The sequence below is a fragment of the Pogona vitticeps genome, chromosome 4 (genome assembly GCF_051106095.1).
Source record: "Pogona vitticeps strain Pit_001003342236 chromosome 4, PviZW2.1, whole genome shotgun sequence".
NCBI lineage: Eukaryota > Metazoa > Chordata > Lepidosauria > Squamata > Agamidae > Pogona > Pogona vitticeps.
Window position 1 is genome coordinate 102,957,144 of NC_135786.1, and position 21,602 is coordinate 102,978,745.

Below are 21,602 nucleotides of genomic sequence, written 5' to 3' on the forward strand. Positions count from 1 at the left end.
TACCAAAGCTTGGGAACTTTGCTCAGTCCAAATGTTTATGCCCATCGACCCAGCTTCTTGTATTCCACTGCATATTGGAACAGAATTATTTTTCAGTATCCATACCTTTCCAAGGTTGTAATATAGCTCTTGGCTCAAAAAACTGTAAAAAAAAAGAAAAAGAAAAGAAAAGAAAAAATGCATATACATTGTGCACTTATGGCTAAAATGCTAATTTGTCAAAAATATGCTTTAAAATTATGCATTAAAAATAAAATCACAATAGAAATAAGATGTAACAGACTTGAGAATGAACATGTGACCTGACTTTAAGTAGACTGATTTGTCCACTGCAAAACATGATGAATGGTACCCATTAATAAATCTGTTCTCTGTGATTTTTTCCCCTGACCCCTTTGTAAAGCCATCAAAGCAGCACAACTAATGGTAGTGAATGTTTGTGAGAAAGCATTTTCTCATAGAAAGGGTCATTGTGCAAATATGCAAACTGAGCTCTTATACTCTCAAAGCCAGCCTATTCATTCAGGTAAGTACTCCTAGGGAACACTACTCATATGTGGAGTGTGATGTTGAAGAATATATTCACAGAAGACCACAAGAAGCTCCCTACCATGGAAAGGAATTTGCAAAGTTCCTGCTCATGGAAGCAATGTAATTTTTATACCAGTATGTTACTCTGATGTTACATTGCTCACATGAGCAGATCACTCTGATGTCGTCCAGATGTTATGTTTGAGGAAGGCAACTTCTGAAAAAGAATACAGTCATGGTATCTAAAAGCAACAGGACACAGAAATACCCCACACAGTATAGCAGCTGCTTAGAATGACAGCTCTCTCTTTTTTAATTTCAGAAGATTCAATTACTGGTGCTGTTTGACAGAGCAGTTCAAATGCACCAATTACATATTGCCATTAGTCTTGCCTGATTAAGAATTGTTAGTTGGTTAATCACCTGCATTTCAACCAGCTGATTAAATTTAAATATATCTGCATATCACAAAAATCTTAATATCTGCTCATTTTGAAGACAGTAAAGGAAGTGTAATAGCCTTTCAATATTGCATTTCAAGTTACTATTCATTAACAAAAGGCAATAACATTTCAGGAAAAATATATCACATATCATATAGTCTCAGAATATGATATGAACCAAAACAGTTTCAAAAGACAAACAGGTGTGCACTCTTAGTCCCAATGTTAGTTTTGCTGCTGGGCAAATCTTTAAAATAAACTAAGCATGAGAACAGGTCATTCTCACCAATTCATCATGTTTTTAGAAGTTACAGCTTAATATTTTATCTCCAAACCAACATAATTCCTTTTGAAAGTACTGAAACTTAGTGCTAGTTAGCTTCTGTAACTTGTATCAATGGTGCTACATCACAATTGACTTTAGCAGGATTTACATAATCATGTTTTTTTTATTTTACACATTATAGCATCAAGTTTTTAAAAGACTACTGTAAGAACCTTCACTTATTCATTTGCAAGGATATCTATTTTAAGTGTTTGTTATTTGATTGTATATAATTGTGTCAAATGTGGTATAAAATATTTAAAAATATGTAAACATGACTGAAATGGAACAATGAATATTGCCATTGAGAATGTATCTGGAATTAAATGAAACCCATGGATAACGTAACTGTCTTTTTATGTAGCTTTAGTCTTTTGTTTTGTTTTCCATAGGACAAAAATGCAGCTTTTTAATCTCCTACCAAAATGAACTGTACAAATGATACACTATAGGCCAGTTATGATAGAAAGAGTTGAATCTGATATTTTGCAGACAGTTCCTGTATGTGCAACAACATGAGATGCATTTCCCATCTAATTCAACATTAATTTCAGTAACAGGAAATACTCTGTAAATAATTCTGAAAAGCTGAACTTTTAAATGTAAGGTTAACGTCATCCTCACAATGTAAAGGATAGTATGGCAGGTGTGTGTCACATTCCCACTGGAGGGAATGTCATCTTCAGTAGCAGGAGGGAGATTTCCCGCTTGCATGCTCTACCGCCCTTCTCTGAATCTGACAACTTCCTCCCAGAACTACTTACAACTCAGGTCAAACTCTTTGCTTTTTTTCTTGCCACTAACTTTGTGGGCTAAAGGATGCATTCCAAACCCTCAAAAGCATGCAGCAAGCCTTTTTAATGCCCATAAATGCTTTTTCCAGGGAGGTAGAGTTTTTTATGCCGACGTCTATGAAAGGTTACTTAACTCTGACTTTGGCCCCAGGGTTGTGTTTCTGCCAACAATCAAAGCTTCAAGCTTGTCAGAAAGACTGTTATCCAGCTTGTTTTTGCCTTTAACTCCATTGAATGTTATCTGTAATTACAGCAGAGATGAATAAGGTAAAGCATATTTTCATACTTTGTCACAAATCCACATTGCGGACTTGTGAAAAAGTCTGCAATTTCTCCTACCATCTTGGTAGGATTTTAGTCACTAACATTACAGCTTCCCTGACAGTTAGAGATTATGTAGCAAATGTAATGTTGTCAGGACATGATTTAGCCAATTAGATTTGTCATTGCATTAGCATTATAGAAGCTTACTTCATTACTGTAGTGCTATAGAATGTTACAGTAAGTACTGTTTCCCCTAAAATAAGACCTAACCTGAAAATAAGCCCTAATATGATTTTGCAGAATGTTCGTAATTTAAGCCCTACCCCCAAAATAAGCCCCAGTTAAGTAAAACCCTGCCTTCCACCATTCTGCAGCAACCAGATGAAGATGACATGACTGTATTTGAATAAATATAGATTGTCGTACGTGAAAAAATAAAACTTCCCTTGAAAATAAGCCCTAATGCATTTTTGGAGCAAAAATGAGACCCTGTCTTATTTTCAGGGAAACAGGGTACTAACTTAATTGATTCAACTGGGATAGACTTCTTTCTCTTGACACCCATTCCAAGCAGGGGCCTGCAGCACCTAATTAAAATACAATTTTCACATTTCACTCTGTCCCACATGAATCACAACCTTGAGTAAAATATATTATTTACTTTTCAGATCAGATCTGCTATCAACATATAGAAGCCTGTGCTGCCCAGTGATTGGGTAAGTCCATCAGCTGATTCATGTGTGTTCTTTCTATTTCTAGGATATTGTGCTCCCTTATATTTCATTTTCAGTATGCTAGAATACCCCCTTATTCTTAGGTCATTCAGTACTGACATCTTCATGCATTTGATAACATATGTTCTTACTTCTGCAAACTTGTTCCACGGTATTTTTTTTAAGTCTTTAAGCTGCTACACATGGTATCCTTATGCATCCTTATGTTCCAATAAGCTGTAACAGAGGAGGGCTGCTGAACAACAACTGCTAAGATTCTTCACAAATGAATGATTGAAAGGAAGACACAATGGATAGTCACTGGAGGCTACTCAACTACATTTTGCTTTTTCCCATTCGTCTTGTGAAGGTTAGGTTTTGAACCCCGACTGCTTTTTTTGCTTAGGCGTCTCCACTCCTCCAATATATGTCAGATTCGGCTGCCAAATTCCTATGAGCTCTCTGACAAATTATTAGTTGACAAAGGTGTTCGGCAGGGATGTGTCTTAGCCCCACTACTTTTTAATTTATTTTTAGCGGACCTGCCTTCCTCTCTTTCTGCTTCTACTAATGCTGCACCCTCTCTTAATGGTTCCCCAATTTCTGTGCTTTTGTACGCGGACGACGCAGTCCTATTATCTCTAACAAAAGCTGGTCTCCGTCGTACCCTATCCAAATTTCAAACTTTTTGTTCAGCTAACGACCTGGTTATAAATGCTGACAAGACTAAAATAATTAACTTTTCCAACTCTGTATCACTATCTCCCTGGACAATCGGAGCACAAACCTTTCAGCAGGTTTTATCCTTTAAATATCTAGGTATCACTCTGCATCATAAACTCAGTTGGCGTCCCCACAAAAAATTGGTTCTATCTTCCTCTAGCCTCCATCTTAATGCCATCTCAAAATTTCACTACTCATCTGGCAATCAATTTGTGCCTGCAGCGTTGCTTATTTTTCGGACTAAATTGCTTTCCCACTTACTATATGGAGCTCCTATTTGGATTGAGGCCATAGATCACGATGTTGACACTTTGGCAGCCGCCTTCTTCAGGAAAATCTTAGGAGTCCCCAACATGATTCGTCTTTCAACTTTAGTTTTGGAATTGGGTACCCATCTCCCTTCTACCCTTGCTTGGTCCACCACATTTAAATATTGGCTTCGTTTACATTTAAACTCTAAGCCCAATTCCTTACTATACGATCTACTCAGAGACAATTTCCTTTCCAAGTGGCTGAAGTTGATTGAGATTAAACTTCAATCCCTTGATTTGAATCTAGAATCCCTAAATGATTTAGGAATTCAACAGGCCCATGCTCTTATTAAATCTAAACTCTGGCAGCATGAGTTTGAGGTTCTTGCAGCCAAACTGAATCCTACCTGTTCCCCGCTTTCTTTTGGTCTTTTCCCTTCACTTGGTTATCATCCAAATTATTTTTCCTCACTTATCAACCCCAGGTTAAGAAGAGCATTTATGTTAGCCCGATTTAACATTTTTCCCTCAGCGAACCATACCGGTCGATTTGCAAATATTCCTAAAGAGGATCGATTATGCCTGTTCTGCCATTTGGTTCCGGATACACTTGACCATATATTGTTTTTCTGCTCAGTTCATTTTTCCATTCGTAAGGCACTACTAGAACCCTGGTTATCTTCCCTGCCGAACACCCCTGAGATTTTTCTGAATGATTCTTCCTCCCGTATCACTGAAGCTGTCGCTATTTTTCTGCTTGAGATTCTTAAATTAACTTCCAAATTATAACCCGTTGTGTTTATTGTTAGTAATCCCAGCTGTATTTATGCCAATAAAGGTTTGGAGAAAGAAGAAGGAGGTTAGGTTTGTTACCCTTCAAGAAATGATGCCAATCTAAAGCAGTGTGCTCCAAGTTTTTCTTGAGGTTAAAAGAAGGTTGAAATCTATCCGGGCACAGCTTACTTGTTGGCAGATGCTTGCTTTGCCTCATGTCAGTAACTAGAAGAAAAAAAACAATATATTTCAAGTGGATTCTCCCCCCACCCAATCCAGAAAAATACAAAAAACCTCAAAGCTGCATCTCTAAGGGAGCTTTGGACTTTTGTTTCTCAAGCAGCAATATCTCATGCCACATAGAAACCACTTTGAGGCTAAGGGAATGTTCAACAGCATTTCATGATGCCTCAGAGGGTCCTTTGTTCAAAGCAACAGATACAGAAATTTCACTGGCTATGCCTGGGCAGATACTGTGCCCAGAGTAGTTCTTTGAACCTCAACCTTGTTTTAATATCCCAGCAAAATATTTTAACACCAGCATCTTGGTGTAGTGTATTGGTGAAAAAGTAAAATACGGTGTTTGAAACAAGCATGAAAAAGAAAATAGGGCAGCATGTAAGGTGTTGCTTTTGTATAAATCTATGTTTCAGCATATTTAGAATTCTCTTGGTAGTTCTAGTTTCTCAGTCTCAGAATGCTTATGGTAGGCTTTGTGGGGGAGGGTTGAAAGGTAAATTAAAAAGGACAAATTAGTCTTGTCTATTAAAGCAACAACAACAACAACAACAACAAAACAGCATTATTGAGTTCGGACCAGCCAGTCATGTAAGCAAATCAGAATGCAGCTGCATAGTGAATCAAAATGTCTTTGAATTTTTGTGATCCTGTTCATAATTCTAAACCAAAATGCAGTACGTTAGGGCCGCGGTTCTTAACTTTTTTGAAAGAATCACCCCATTGAGCCATTGAGGAATTTATCATCGCCGTCCTCCCGCGGCGGTGGCGGTGCAGCGGCAGCACCAGATCTGCTGCCAGCACCAGCTGCTGGATCCACTGCCAGCACTGTGGCTGCAGCCGCCTTCTCATGTTTGGCTTGCTCCATTGCCTCCATATCGCCCCCCCTTCTGTTCCTATGCCCCTGTGTCTCCCCTTTTCGTTCCATTGCCCCCCTGAAAACCCCAGGTTAAGAACCACTGCATTAGGGGAACAACACTTGAAGAAAGTGTGTATGCTAGGAAGAGTGGGTCGAAAAATGTTTAGAAATGTGCACAGAAGTGTAAACTAAATTAGGAAAACGCACAAAAATGCATATGCATTTTCATTCAGATTTTTAGTTAATTTTACTGTATTTGCAAACAGTCAACAAGGGCAAATCAATTAGCAGTTAGAGAAAATGAATCTGGAAAACCCAAAAATTTGTAGCTTCACCCTTCTGTGTGATATGGTGCTGGAGGGTCTTCAGTCTTGCAGTGGAGGGGAGATTTGATTAGTACCAGGGAGAAACTGATGCCTAACAGGGAGATGCTGCTGAAATCCAAAGGTTTATGGCCAATGCAGTGAAAGAAGGATTTTCCCTCTGTCCTTCATAATTGTAGAACTTGTAAAACTAAGATTGGCAATATGTTGTGCACCAACAAAAAGAGGTACCCCCTCAGACAATATTGAACTAACTTTTTGAAAAGATGTTTGATTACTCAAATGGTTTCAAAAACAATTCAACAGATTCAGAAAAGATAAGAAGTGTTCAATGGTGCCCCGCTAGACGTTTACCCCGTTAAACTATGAAGTTGCTTGACAATGCCTTTTTTGTGATCGCTGTAACCAAAACAATGGTTCCTATGGGTTTTTTTCGCTTTACGTTGATTTGGTCCCTGCTTCAGGAACCATTTTTTCACTGGACAATGATTTAACACAGCTGATCAAAAAATGGCTCCCCACTGTTTTCCGGACCTATTTCGGCAAGACAGGGATCACAAAATGGCCACCCTGGATGAGCAGGTATTTCCCCCATTGGAACGCATTAACCAGTTTTCAATGCATTCCAATGGGGCTTTTATTTTCGCGTGATGACGATTTTGCTGTACAGCGATTTTAACGGAACGTATTATCATCGTCATGTGGGGCACCACTGTATCAGCATGTAGTAGTAGGCTAAAGTAATGTCAAGTAGAATAGAATTAGAGTGGTGTAATTTTAAGTGCCAGGTGCAATGGAACACCCAATGGAACACCCATCTAGCTTCAGGTAGAAATAGAATGCTGGAAGAGATGCACCTTTGATCTGTTTATAGCAAGACTGATCTCATGACAACTCCTTCTCCAAGGTGAGAATGTTAGGAGCCATTCCTCAAAACATCTGTCCCAACTTCTTGGTGAGCATTTTTCAAAAAAACTCTGTTTTCTATTTATGCTCCCCTCATGCCCACTCTCAGCTCACAGATAACATGTTTAGTCTTATAACAATCAAAAATGCATTCTGTGCTTGTTCTTGGAATCATGGCTTCTGTGGGACAGTGCCTGATACCATTACTGAAAGTGGAGACCAAGATGTTCATGGAGATTTGTGTCAAAAGCCAAAATGAAGACAGCTCACTATTAAAGCAATTGCCTATTGGTTCAATATGCCCATGAAAAGAGATTTTACAAATAAAAATAATCTGATGGTGTTTCAGCTGTTTTTCCATGATGCTACAGAAGCTGATTTTAAATGCCTCCTTTGTTCTTCTCTTCCCCTATTCCATGCCATTTTTTAATTCCTTAGATTTCTAGACAGACTTGAGTTGTAAACTAATCTTGAGCATCTCATTGAGGCCAGATTTTTCCCTTTTGGTTTTTATTTTTTATGGGCCTAATGGGATTAAACTTGGGTATCCCCATGGAAATCTTTAGTAAAAGGTGAAAGATTTATGCGATCTGAAGAGAAACCAGAGTATTAATTTACATTTGATCAGGAGAGCTCAGTTATGGGTTTTGAAGATAGTTAAGGGACAACATTATAGAAAGATACCATTATGGGCAGCTCCATTAGAAACGTTATCTGATCTGGCAAGAGCATTTCAAGGGACAAACAGGAGATATGCTGAGATATTAGAGAGTGATTTTAATCTAAAGAACATACAGTAGATGAACTGGCAGAACAAGGTTTTATCTTAGATTGGTGGTTGATAAACTTGTTGAAATCAAAATATGCAAAAGATAAAACTACAGGGTTTCAGAAAGACAAAATACCTTTGGATAAGGGGTTGCTGGACTCAGAGGAAAAATTGATTAAAGGTTTATATCATACTTTAATGGAGCAAAAAATGGAAGATGAAATTGTGAAGGATTGCATGGTAAAATGGGGTCAAAATATAGGTCATAATATAGAGCCAAGTGCCTGGTCACAAATTTGGGAAGGAAACATTAAAATGACTAAATCTATAAATCTAAAAGAAAATATATACAAAATGTTTTACAGATGGTATGTAACACCAGAGAAATTAACAAAAATGTATAAAATGTTTCTAATAAGTGTTGGAAATTTGAAAAGTAAGGAAGTTTCTGTCATATGTGGTGGTAGTGCAGTAGGGCCAAGGACTTTTGGGAAATGATTCATGAAATGATAGAGGAAAGTTTAGGGGTTAAAATTGCTTTGACACCAGAAATTTTCTTATTGAATATTTTACCAGCTACACTCGAAAAAAAAACAAAGACTTACTTGACCTTACACCTGATAACTGCAGTTAGAATTTTATATGCCAGTAAGTGGAAGACTACAAAGGTGCTAACAAAGAAGGAATTTATTGAGAAGATTTTGGAACTAACAGAAATGGATATTTTGACAGATACACTAAATGATAGACTGGATAATAATAAATGGGAACCTTTTTATGCCTGGATGAAATCTACATCAATTTAAGTAGAATAGATTAGATTAATATTATGTTAGAGAGTATAAGGTGAAATGAACGGAACATATTGTAATAAATCACTCTGGTTGCAATGGACAGAAAAGTAGAAAAATACAATAAAAATATTTATTAAGTAAACTTGGGTATCCCATAACTTCCATGAAAAAGGCCAACATATATCTTACCCAAAGCCTGACATTTGTTTTAATATGAGTCACTTTAAAAACAATAATAATGGTGTCAAATGTAACAGTAACTGGTCTTTCTTCCCATTTCTCTCTAGTGCAGAGACACTGATGTTAATTTTGACTTGTAAATTCAGAGCCATTTCCCAACATATCAAGGTTATGTGCATGCTGCAATTCAGGATAAGTACTGAAAGCTATGGGATGTAGTGCTGGCTGTAGAATTCTATTTCCTACACATTACAGCTTTCACTTTTTTAAAAAAAGTTGAAGCCTTTCTAGATTCAAAGTCAGCTGGTATCTAGAAATCTGATATTCCCCACTTAACTCACTGGTTGTCCTCGGCCTCTGTTTTCCTTTCCTCACCCCTAGTCAGCCTCACCTACCTTACAGTTGTAAAGTTGCAGTGACATCAATCCTCATATATATTTTCTAAACAGGAAAGAAAACATAATGGCCAGAATCCTAGTAGTCATACCATGTGGCATAATATATTTCTGAAAATCTTGTCGGCAAATTGGTGCAAGTTCAGAAGTTAGCATAGGCAAATTGCTGTTGTGCACCCAGTTGTGTGACTTGATGCACATGCCTACTATAGCTTCTTAATATGTAATTACCTAACAAGATTTATGCTGGTTGCCTTTTGTTAGCATTGAAAACTCAATAGAAATTTGACCAATGACTAACTGAAATCTTACTGACTTCAGTGGATCTAATCTAAGTAAACAGAAGTGTGGATCTACTCAACATGTGTTAACAAATATGCACTGTCACATTGCAAAGTAACCCACAAATATGCATAAGGAAGGTGATGGCACCTGTTGCTTTCTGCCATGTACATTTCAGTGTATGTATGGCTTCTGAGCTTTATGGCATGAAAAGGGAATAAAAACTTGCACATTAGATTGTATATGTTACATAATATCTGAAATGAAGCCTTGCAGGCATTATACATTACATGTTTTATATCAATTTAACTGCAGAGTGCCTTTTTTAGATAAGTGTTTAATGTCAGAAATATAATTTCCATGATTCTTATGAAACAGTTTCCAATATTCCTGTATCTCACAAGATTATTATTAGGATATATCCAAGCATAGTATGTTTGTTATGCTTAAAAGAGGGGAAGATACAACTGTGAGGAGAAGTTTAAATGGGGACTAAGATGAGAAATACACAAGGATATGGACATTAAGATACTAAAATTTTTAATTAGTTTTTAAGGCCTCTATATATTTGCATGTCTAGTCATACAGAATCATTGATTATACTTTAGGTAAAAACACAGAGAAAGTAAAAGCAAAAAAAGGCATGACCCTGCCTCAAAGACCATTAAAACATTGAACTGAAAGGTGTCATTCAAATGTTGTATTTTGTAGAACTATATTTCTCAGATAAGCATTTATGCATACCTGTGAGGGAAAAAAATAATGGAAAACAATCAAATGCCTCACACATAACTGGGTAATAACTGGAAGTAGCTAGCTTCTTGTAAAACAGGGCCCCAAAGTAAACAAAGGAATTACCCCAGAGAGAGCTGTTAGACATTAACTGAAATGCTACTTTCACTGTAATATTGATGCTGGAGACTATAACTAATTGAATCAGTATGCATGGGATTAATCATTTTATGAACTTGAAGATAGAGTGTTTTTAGTACCATGGGAATCTATCAGAACATTTGAAATAGCTGTCTTTAGAAAGCCTGTGCAGAAAGTTTTGCCTATTTCATGAATGCCAGAGGATGTACACATACGATTTTCCAAGTACAGTGGTGCCTCGCATAGCGAGGTTAATCCATTCTGGATTAACCTTCGCTATGTGAAAACTTTGTTAAGCAGTAAGAAAAAAGCCATTGTTTAATGCGTTCCAAATCAGCCCTAAACTTACCGTTCAGCGAAGTTTTTGCCATACCAACACCGCGGATCAGCTGTTCGGCGGGTCCAAAATGGCCGCCGGAACAGCCAAAATGGCCAGGCGCAGCATTTTTGCGCCCTTGGTAAGCGAGGGGAGGGCGCAAAAACGCTGCGCCTGGCCATTTCGACTGTTCCGGCAGCCATTTTGGACCTGCCGAACAGCTGATCCGTGGGTCGCAAAGTGAAGGTCGGTAAGCGAAATGCTTACCGATCTTCGCTATGCGAGTTTCGGCCATAGAGGCCGACGCGATGCCTCCGCAATAGCGATCCCGGAAAAGGGATTGCTATGCGGATTCGTCGCTATACGAGGTGCCCGTTAAGCGAGGCACCACTGTACAGTGTTGCCTTGACTTATGAACGTCCCAAATTATGACCATTTCAAGTTACAACCAGCTCCGGCCGCAAAATTTTGTTTCGACTTGCAGCCGGAGCTTCAAGTTACAACCAGAAAAAGGCAGGGGGAAAAGGAAAGGAATTTAAATTGCTAACCGTTGGTGGCAAAGAGGCTGCTCCTTTGTAGCTCTTTTGCCCCAGCAGTTAGAGAGTGTGCAATCGGAGAAGGTTTGGAACTGCCTGGTTTCGGCTTCTGAGTGAGAGTGTGTGTGTTTGCAGGGAGGCTTCGGACTGCCTGGTAAGGTAAGGTGCTGCTTTCTGCTTTTTAAAAACTGCTTGAGTGGGTTTTGCAGGGTGGGTTTGGGCTGGGGTGGTTATGTTTCTGTGCTGTGTTGTTGTTTTGTTTTTTGGTGATTATTTTTTGCAGCCGCAGCGCCTTCCTGGCTTCCTCCATGGTTTATTTTTATTTTTTTGCAACCCCAGCGCCTTTGGGGCTTGCTCTGTGGTTATTTTTTTCTTTTTAAAAGCCCCAGCACCTTCAGGGCTTGCTCCCTGGTTTATTTTTGGTTTTTTATTTATTTATTTAAGCCCCAGTGCCTTCGAGGCTTGCTCCCTGGGTTTTTGTTGTTGTTGTTTTTGTTGCAGCTCCAGCAGGTTCCTATGGGTCTTGCAGTGTTTTATTTTTATTTTATTTTGGGGGGATATTTTCTTCTTCTGGAATGGAATAATTGTGTTCCAGTGCATTTCAGTGGGAAATGGTGCTTCGACTTAATGACCATTTCGAGTTACGTCCATCCTCTGGAACGGATTATGGTTGTAAGTCGAGGCACTGCTGTAGTAAATTATCAATATTCATGTAGCAACTTGGTACCATCCAGTGTTGGCTCCAGATTTTAGTGGATCCAGGCAAGATGCTTGACAGTGAGCCTTCCTGTTTCCAAAGGACAACGTTCTTGTCACTTGCCATAGCCTTCAGCTTTGAATCTGCAAAATTTCCTTCCCTAGAGGGAGAGCGCATGGTAAATGGATGACGCCACTCCATCTTCTCATTCTTGTCATTGGTTACATACTTGGAAAAGGCAAATAAAGAAGTTGCGACAGCAAGAAGGAAGAGAACCAGCAAGACCAGGAGCCTCAGGACAGTGACAGTGCCCCTATTGCCACATGACTATGGTCCTTGTGAGGTGACCAGTAATACCTGCCTTGGATCAGCCCTTTTATCATCAGATTTTCCAGGTCATGCTTCCCCAGATTTCTCATCAAGGGATGCTTGGAGAAATTGTTCTCCTTGCTTTATAACATCAGTGTTTGCATGTACACCACTGCAAGATTCCACTTGCTAAATGGACCTCTTTAAACAGTATGCCTTTGCACACTTCGTGAACTGTGCATTGCAGGCATTCCTTTAAAATCCATTTCTTATATTCAAGCCACAAGCAATTTCACATGAATCAAAGCATTTGCACTCTGTCAGATTGAGGAAACCTTCACAGTTTGACAGACTGAGGAAAGACCTAGTTCAGTAGCACAACTGCTTTCAATGCTGAGGATCCCAAGTTCAGTCCCAATTCTCTCTAGTATGGTGGATGAGGTTGTGGGCAATGGAAAATACCTCTGCCTGAGACCATACAGAGCTGCTGCCAGTCAGGGTAGAAAATACTGAGGCAGATAGAGAAGGTGTCTGATAGGGAATAGCCAGAGCTCAGTGGTATGTAGTGGTCCAAGCTTCAGTCCCTGTTGTGGTATGGCTAGAAAATATTCCTGTCTGATAGCCTAAAAAGTTGTGTTAGTAGATAGTATTGATCTAGATGGATCAGGGATCTGACGTGATATAAGGCAACTCCTATAAGCATGTGAAGTGCTTGGTTATTGTATACACAATACATTCCAGAAAGAAATATAAACCAAATCTTCTGCCTGTTTACTAGTTCATCTAAGTTGTACCACCCCTGTATATTTAACCAGGGTCCTTGGGCAAAAGAGGGCTTTCAGTCCATCTTCTCAGAGGCCTATCACCCTCCTTTGTTTTGTCTTGGGACATATCTTTTCATCTCACTTGTTTGGTAGTGGTGATAGCGTGGCTGATAAAAACAACAGCAATTGTAGCATCCTGCTTTACTGTATGTACAAACATTCAGCCTGACTTACATGGGATCTCAAAAGAGTTCCATCCTGCCAGTCTCCATGGCCACCCTTCCTTAGCTTCCTAGGAGAGCTAGTATTTAGGAGGTCCCAAACCATTCACTGTGGCAATCATATGTTAATTCTAGCCCATCATTTTTTGTGGGGAGGGGGACACAAAGTCAGTCCCCTAGGACCCCAATACCTCTACCCTCTTCGAATATATTTCTATTTTATATTTTTCACCAAAACAAACAAACAAACAAAAAACACCCTTGGATAGTCAGAGGCAATTTTGCAACATTCCTCCCTTGGACTGTTTAGGATGGGGAGGGGGCTTTGTGTCAAAAACCAGAAGCTGTATAAGAACAACCAAAAATGCTGAAATTCTGTGGACCAATCCAGGTTTGAAGAGTTTGCTTTTTTAAAAAAGAAAAGAAAATGTCTTTAATGTTGTCAAAATTCACCAGGATATGTCCAGAACACAAGATAACAGGAAAAATATATCTTGTGCTTGGATAGTTGTGAAAAATCATCTGGGTTGTGTGGCATTCACATGAATGTCACACTCATTGAATTCTGGATATCCTGTATAACAGATACACATGGAAGTCACATCTGCAAGAAAAGATTTGAGCATTGTACATTTTTAAGCTATATGTTAAGTGAATGAAATTCCAATCATTATTATTCTGAAACAGGCTGTCTATAAATAAGGTTTGACAGGATGATGTGCCAGAAACTTTGAAGTAATAGGAAGAACAGATCTGTGTTAATCCATTCTACAGGCTCTAACGTCTTCTGTGAGCACATCCACAATAATACATTCTGTTTTTTTAGTTCTCTCATACTCTCTTCCAAGGAAAATAGAAAGAAATCAGGTTTTTGACTAGAACAGTTGCTTGGGTGCTGTCAGTGGAAACCAAAAGCATTTTGCTGCTGGAAGCTGTATTCAATTGGTGCTCCCTTTGGTGAGTGCCGGTACTTAAAAAAAAACTCCAGCTACAATATCTAGATATGTAAATTCCTGCTGTCACCATCCTTCCTCTCCTAGATTGTCACCTGAAAGAGATGACATTCTCCATCACCATAGCAGAAATGACTCTGGATCATAGATGTAAAAAGAATCATGTTCTCCATAATTTGTGCAAGGGTGTTTATGTGCAAGCCTAATATCCCTTTGCCTCTGAGTGACAAAACACACACACATCGCAAGCAAAGAACAACTAGTTGTTTAAAAAGAGGCAAACAATCTATCCAAGGTTCCTAATTCTTCAAAGTTCATGAAAGAAAGCAGCAGACACAATTGTTTCTGTCATTTGTATGATTTGCATGATTTATGTGATATCTGTTATTTGCTCAGTTTTTCTGGATTTGCTCAAACTATTGCTCTCGCTCTCATTCTCTTGTAGAGAGTGCTGTCAAATGGCTCACCCTATCACAGGGCAAGGAGAATAATTTGTGCGTTTTTGTCCTTCTGTGCAGGGACGAGGCAAGTGAGGATTTCTATCACTACCCTGCATGCTATTGAAATCCAAAAAGTTTTGTAAATCAGATTGTTGGCTTGCTTGTTTTGCTTCCTTGCTTGCAGTATATGGATTTTATTGTGGCTTGGCATGTTTTTTCGTTTATCTACTCTCCAGTGCAGTTTATCTTGCCATTCTGTTAGACAACATGTGGAACCGAGCACCAGGGTTCTCGATTGACAATATAAAGTCTTTGACAGTTCTTAACATAGCTACAGTTTTAGGCTATCAATATTGGAAATGAGTGACCACAACAATAGTGCAGTATGGTTTATTTTATTTTATTTAAATTCAGGATAATCAACTAGAGAATTCTCTTTCTGCATCACTATCAATCTAATCTTTAATTTGTGTATCTCATTTAAAAATATTTTGAGAAAGCTGATTTATTTTCTTAATTATACTGTAGGTATCAATGCCCATTCCTTTCACTTCCTATTAAAGCAGCTATTTGAACAGGAGACATTATATTTCTTTTCCTCATACAGAATGAGTCTACCCATACAACGTGTTTTGGGCTATATATTAAGAAAAGGAGAAAAAAACAGCTATACTGAAGAAATAATAATATAGTGATTTAAAGAGAATGGAGGAGAGGGTTTCTCCTGAGGTAAATCATATGATGGACATTAAGAGGAAAATGAAGGACTACCCATAAGTTTAGCATTGAGACTTATATATATTTTTATCTAGCCTTTCTTCTTAAAAGGAACCTAAGGCAGTGACTTGCCATGTACTTACCTTCTATCAAATAAGCTATATATGCGGTACAAAATGTGACTTCAGCTGTTTGATTAGAGAATCCAGTGCATCTGCACCAACAGAGGTTTTCAGTCCATTAGCACAGTATTATGTAGGATTTAGGCCAAAGATTTCAATGGCAGATAAAATGAGTTTGAACAGGAGTAACAAAATTGCTTTGTGGGATAGTGATGCCACACATTAATACGTGAAGAGGTCATAGGATCTGAACCAATCTGCACTAACATGAAGTACAGCTGGACATAATGGCCAGGGCTCTGTTGACCTATACAGTCAAATTAGGGCAGTCATACAATACAAGGTATTTGGGTTTGTTTGTTTTTTCAGACATCTACAATGTGCCCAGTCTTTCCCGGATCATACAATGGATTCTGAAGACACACGTGTGATAGGATGTGACAAGGATTTCAGGAAACAAGGCAAGCACATGTACGATTGCTTTGTCTGCACAAGTATTATTTGGTTTTATTTTGGCCATGATTGGTCTAAACGTTGGTGTCAATGAATTTGTTAGTTTCACTTTCTTCCATTTTTATTTTTAATAGCTCACGTTCTTACCATCCTGTGTATGAATAAAGCTGCAGAGGTTGGCATGTTCTTATTGAAAATAAGCCAAGTAAGATTTGATCCAACTGCATCAGCCGCATGCACTTATTAAAGCAGCTTGTTAAATATGTTGCCCTGCTTACCTGAAAAGATAAGAGGTACATCAGAAATTAAGAGGTGGCAAACCAGTTTCTGCTAGTGCTGTGCAGAAAATCTATCCCAAGAGAATTTGACAGTTCTCAAATCATTTAGAAAGAAAAGATATTTCCTCCGGGGCAGGGGAAAGGAAGAGAAGTTTTGGAAATATTCTTATGTTTATTTATTAGGTGGCAGAAAATTTGTGTGCATGTCTTATCTGTCACTGTACAGTCATCTATGGGGCAGGTGGCAACACCTCCTCAGCTCCCCACAGCACATTTAAAGCCCATGGAAAGATGTCATAATGTAACTCCTTCTATTAGACTTTTCAGTCAGTAAGTGTGAGCAACCAGAGGACCAGCAGAGGGATAATGAAATATGTAATGCAAAGAAAATAACCTTAACAATGTAGCCTTGAGAATAAGGGAGACAAAATAGAAGCCTCTTTCATGGGGAAATAAACCTTCAGGAAAGTAGGAGGGCAAGTTGGCACAGCACTAGCTCCACCTTTTTCCTGGAGCTGGGCACAACACTGATCTTCATCATACTGGCTCCAGTGTTTACAGGAAATGACCTGTATTATAAGACAAAATGTGTCTTATTGACCTTCTAAAATATACCTTTATGGAAGGTCAGGGAAAGTGTGAAACCTAAAGAATGTCCACAAAGTCTTGAGTCAAAATTTCTCTCAGTATTTTTTCCCCCCTGAGGAACATTTTTTCCATCCTCTTCCCCTAAAAGGAGAAAGCCACTCACCAGAATTATTTCCAAAATTTCCTCACCATTTTTTATAGCAGCTTCCTGATACCATTACCACAGTACATTAGGAGGACACTAGACAGTGTATTGTAAAGGAAAGAAAATGGTAACCAGGGTGCTTAACAGGGTTACTGTTGTTGCCACTTGCAGAGGGAGTGCAAAACCGAACCAAAACAAAGTGTTTGCCATTTGGCAGGGGGAGAATAAAGCCATGCTGCAACAACTAATGGTGAGCTCCATCTCTGAGATGTTGTTAGAGAATTTCCCCTTCCCTTGGAAAAGTTTGGTGAAATTGTCACACACACCTATTTCTCTTCTCATAAATATAGAGGATTTTGAGTAGCCATTTCAGCATCACAAACTCAGTTGAATAAGTAGGCTTTCAAGCCTAGACTCATAACAGTTAGACGTTCATAGCTCTGTTGATGGATGGGCAGGACTGTCAGTTTTCCTTTCTCCCATAATTGTTTTCATTTTTTTTTAAAAAAAACCTCAAGTTATTTCAAATGCATTTATTAATGACATTATAAAATTTTGGAAAGTTCGTAAAGAAAAAAATAAAAAAAAATAAGCAAAGTTTTCACCCATCTATAACTGAAGATAAACTTGTGATTATTCTCTACTTGTGGTCTGATAAACTTACAGAAGAACACAGTGCCAATTTCTGCATTCTTAAGATCATTGTAGTTTAATGGGTTAATGTACCTTATTTTCCGGTGTATAAGATGACTTTTTTTGGCCCAAAAAACATGCCTCCAAGTGGGGGGAGGGGTCATCTTATACACCAGGTGCACTTCAGTTGGGCCAGGAAAGAGCCGCCGCTGCTGTTGAGTGAGTGACGTGGGGGCCACGCCAGCCAGGGAGGAAGGCAGGTGGGCAGGCAGGCAGGCAGTCGGTCTGGATGGAGGGAAGGAAGCAGAGCCGGCCATTCCTGAGCAGCCAGAGCCCGCTGCCGGGCTGCCCGCTGCCCCCGCTGCTGAGCCAGCTGCCCGCTTGCCCACCGCAGCCGCTTCCCCTCCTCCTCCTCCGCTGCCGCCGGCAGCTTCCCCTCCTCCTTGCCCTCCTTGCCGCCGGCGGAAGATCACAACCTCAGTTTAAATTCGAGCCAAATTCATTCCTATAAGGAGCAAGGCAAGACCGTGCCTTAAATCTATGACGTGCATATGGAAAACTGCTTTTTCAGGGTTAAAGTTTTTCGTTAAATAAAATTCAAGATCTTTCCATCCATTGCACTTCCTTTTTCCTACTAACTGTCATGTTAAGATGTTCTCTTCTTCACGCTGGCTACAAATACAGGCATAGACTCTTGGCTGCCTTCACATCTAGCCATCTGTTAGAATGGCATTATGCCCAGCTCAAAGAAGTTAGCTTTATTTCTCAAGACAAAGAGATGCTAAGAAAGGTTTAGATGGACAGGTGAGAGACAGCTTTGACATCTTTCTACAGACTGGTTTTTCACCTTGAGGCTTTCCCATTCCCCCCCCCCTTGTTCTACTTTGTCAATAATACATCTGTTGGCAATCAAGGGCTATAATTTCCCTCAGCAAAATGTTACAGTAGAAAAGGAGATCACAATTTATTTATTTTTGTCAAGGGAAAGAGTATTTCATAGCCCAAACTCTGCCAAATAGTATTTCCGAACACATAGCTTGCAGACACACTATGCAAGGAACCTCACAGAACCATAAAGGATTCCATTTGATGCTAGCAAAGCATGAGACTTTGCCTTTGAATCACTGGCTGCACATAGCCAGTCAGGCCTCACCATCACACCTCCAGCCGATTGCTCGAAACAGCAATACTGCATGGCCATATTATTTTGACAGTTGCAAGAAGCAGTGACTGTGTGTGTGAGAGAGAGAATAAAGAGTTACAAGAAAATGAGTAGTGATGGCTCAAAGGCTTAATTTGGAGTACAGAGTTCAAACATAAATTGCAGTATCTCAGTATTTACTAAGTCTGTGTTAGATCAAATTCAGACTTCCCAAAGTTCTGGTTCAGCTGGACATAAGTAAATTTTCCTTCCCAGTTAAAACTGCCAAAGCTAGCTGTTCCCTTTCCTTGATGACACTTAACCTGCAGCATCTTGACTGCAATTTCCATTTAATTTTACATGTGGCCAAAGACCAATAGGAACCATAGGAAATGCGGTTCACTTGATTCTTGACATCCGAAGAGGTCAGGAACATGTTTCCCATGGACAGACATGGCCTATGGGATAAAAACAGTGACAACTACAGTTCCCTTCATTCTTAGCAGACCTTTGCAGTGTCTCATGGTGGCTCCATTTATGAGCTTCTAGGGGAGTACAGCAGCAGGGGAATCTCCAGGCTCCATAATCAGAATGCAAAATAGACTCATTATTCTACTTATTTAAAAAATATATTGTTTCAGCCAAGCCCATGCCAAACTCAGCTACCAAAAAACAAACAAACAAACCAAGAAAGGGGAAGTAATGACAGGTTCTATGTAGGCAAATGATTTCTAAATTGTATGCCATATGGCAATTGCTTCAAGAAATTCTTCTTATTTTAAACTAAACAAAGCAGCAATTGATAGATAGGGCCATATATAGTATCTCTGAATGCGGTGCTTAAGCATTGCCTCCTTCTAACCTGTCCATACTTGGGTGGGTAATTCTGATATGTTTCCGCATCAGATGCCGTTTCATCATCCAATGAAAAAGCATATTTTGCATGAGGGCAGTTCCAGGTTCAATTCTTGTAATTCCTAGGTAAATTCTTATAATCCCTTGGAAAAAAATTTCCTATATGAAACTCTGGAAGACTACTGTTAGGTGTTACATGCAGTACATTGGCCAAAAACGTGTTGTGAAACTTTAGCAAAGTCAGAAGTTTTGCTTCCTTTCCTGACATGATTCTCAGAGTTGTGTGCACATGTACCAAGCTAGCATGCCTAGAAACCCCCAGAATTGTACAAGGGCCTCTTTGTTTACAGAAGCTTATGACTTTACTGATATTTGTTGCTGTTAAGCATTGTTGAGTCAGAACTGAACACGCGCACACTGGTTAAAGGGAACAGGTCAGATAAAACGGCAAGGCGGGCCGGATGTGGCCAGTGGGCCAAGGTTTGGAGACCCCTGCTCTAGACCAGTGGTTCCCCCACCTTGGATAATTCAAGTGTTGTTGGACTAAAAGTCCAAGAAGCCTTTGACACTGGGTGTGGTGGCTGGGAGTTGCAGTCCAGGAACAGTTGGGTACCCCAAAATTGGGAACCACTGCTCTAGACACTCCAAAGTGTTCAGTCTAACAGCAATTCTAGGCATGCTTTATGGATTTATGTGTACTATATTTGAGAAACAGGAAGAGGTTTGAACCCATTCATGTTTCAGTCTGCCTTCCAGATCTCTAGAAGTTAAATCTTGAGGAGAGGTGGACTGATCTGAATGCACCTGCATGTACATACACAGACACAAACATTGAATACCCCTATGCTGCTTCTCCTTCATTGCCTCCCCTTGCCCTATCCAGAAGGTACATATTGCTGTAGGTACTTGAGTGGTGGCTGTTCGGTTAATTATTATAACCAGAATCACTGTCAGTTGTGCCATGCACTCCTATGTACGTTTATGCAGAAGTAAGCCCTTTCGTTTTCAATGTGGCTTACTCCCTTGTGAGTATGTTCAGGATGGCAGCGTAAAAATAAGCTGTCCTCAGTGTCAGAGAAATGATAAGCAAGTTGGATATGAATAAGTGTTGTGTTTGTCTGATTTTTTTGTTGTTGTTGTGAGCCCTTTTAGCTGCCCCTTACAAGGCCAAAAGGGATTATCAAGAGTTCAGAGACATTAATTTCCGTAATTATTTCCAGAGTGTGGACAATATATAAGTCTCCTTCTTTGCTGTGAGCCATCCCAACTAATTTGGCAAACTTCCACTTGAATCTCTTCCCCCCCCCCCCCCAATTCCATGCAAGGGAGAAAATATGCCGGACTGTCACAGTACAAAGGCAGAACCAATCAACATAGAATTGGGAATGGGAAGTGCCACATTGATTGAATTTCTCCACAGTTACAGAAAATTTGTCCTGTATCCAAGTACTACTGTGTTCATTCTTTTTTTTTCCTCCATGATTATTCTTTGATCTTCCTGTTTCTCTTCAAAGTCTATTAAGAAACTTCCAAGTGGTCGAGCTAGAATTTTGTCTTGATGGGACACACTCTTCAGAATCCATCCATTTGGCAACGTGTGTTATTTCCATGATACCCAGCCAGTATAGAGGGCCCACTCTTGGCACTGAATTGCACCTTAAAATTAAAAGAACAAGTATACTAAAACAGCTCAAAACACTTCAGGGCATTTTCCAAAACATAAACGAAAATGCTGGAATTATATCTTTTGGTCCCAAGGAGCAGTAAGCAGCTTTGGAGGCTAATTAGTTGTACAGGTAGAAGTACATCCGTTCTCCCAGGTGCTTGGAAATGCTTAGAAGCGTTTTTCACCTTACAGTATCATTTTAGAAGGAAGCAGTAAATCAGCAGGGTTATGCAAAGAGCCAGCTTTTGACAGAAACCCATTAGACTTATCCATATCTTACGGCTTTTGCTGTAATACTTTCCAGACAATCCTTCTTAGTTTCTGGTTCATTA

General features: G+C 39.3%; 2 long non-coding RNA genes and 1 pseudogene across 9 annotated transcripts in view; 2 read left to right on the plus strand and 1 right to left on the minus strand.

Moving 5' to 3' along the window:
- LOC110074485 (uncharacterized) overlaps nt 1–21,602 on the plus strand; it is a 134,277-nt gene that overhangs the window by 88,006 nt on the left and 24,669 nt on the right. For 2 of the 8 annotated variants that reach the window (XR_013544549.1, XR_012086534.2), the window contains exons 3-5: nt 3,026–3,073; nt 14,678–14,757; nt 15,881–15,982. This is a non-coding gene — a long non-coding RNA (uncharacterized LOC110074485). Of the gene's footprint in view, nt 1–3,025; nt 3,074–14,677; nt 14,762–15,880; nt 15,983–21,602 lie in introns of all 8 variants that reach the window. The other 6 variants (XR_013544546.1, XR_013544548.1, XR_013544547.1 and 3 more) reach the window with 6 other exon arrangements.
- On the plus strand, nt 3,080–5,339 carry LOC144588828 (uncharacterized). Its single transcript, XR_013544550.1, has 2 exons — nt 3,080–3,440; nt 4,904–5,339. It is a non-coding gene; the product is annotated as an uncharacterized LOC144588828 (long non-coding RNA).
- LOC140707214 (U5 spliceosomal RNA) lies at nt 7,691–7,740 on the minus strand (annotated as a pseudogene).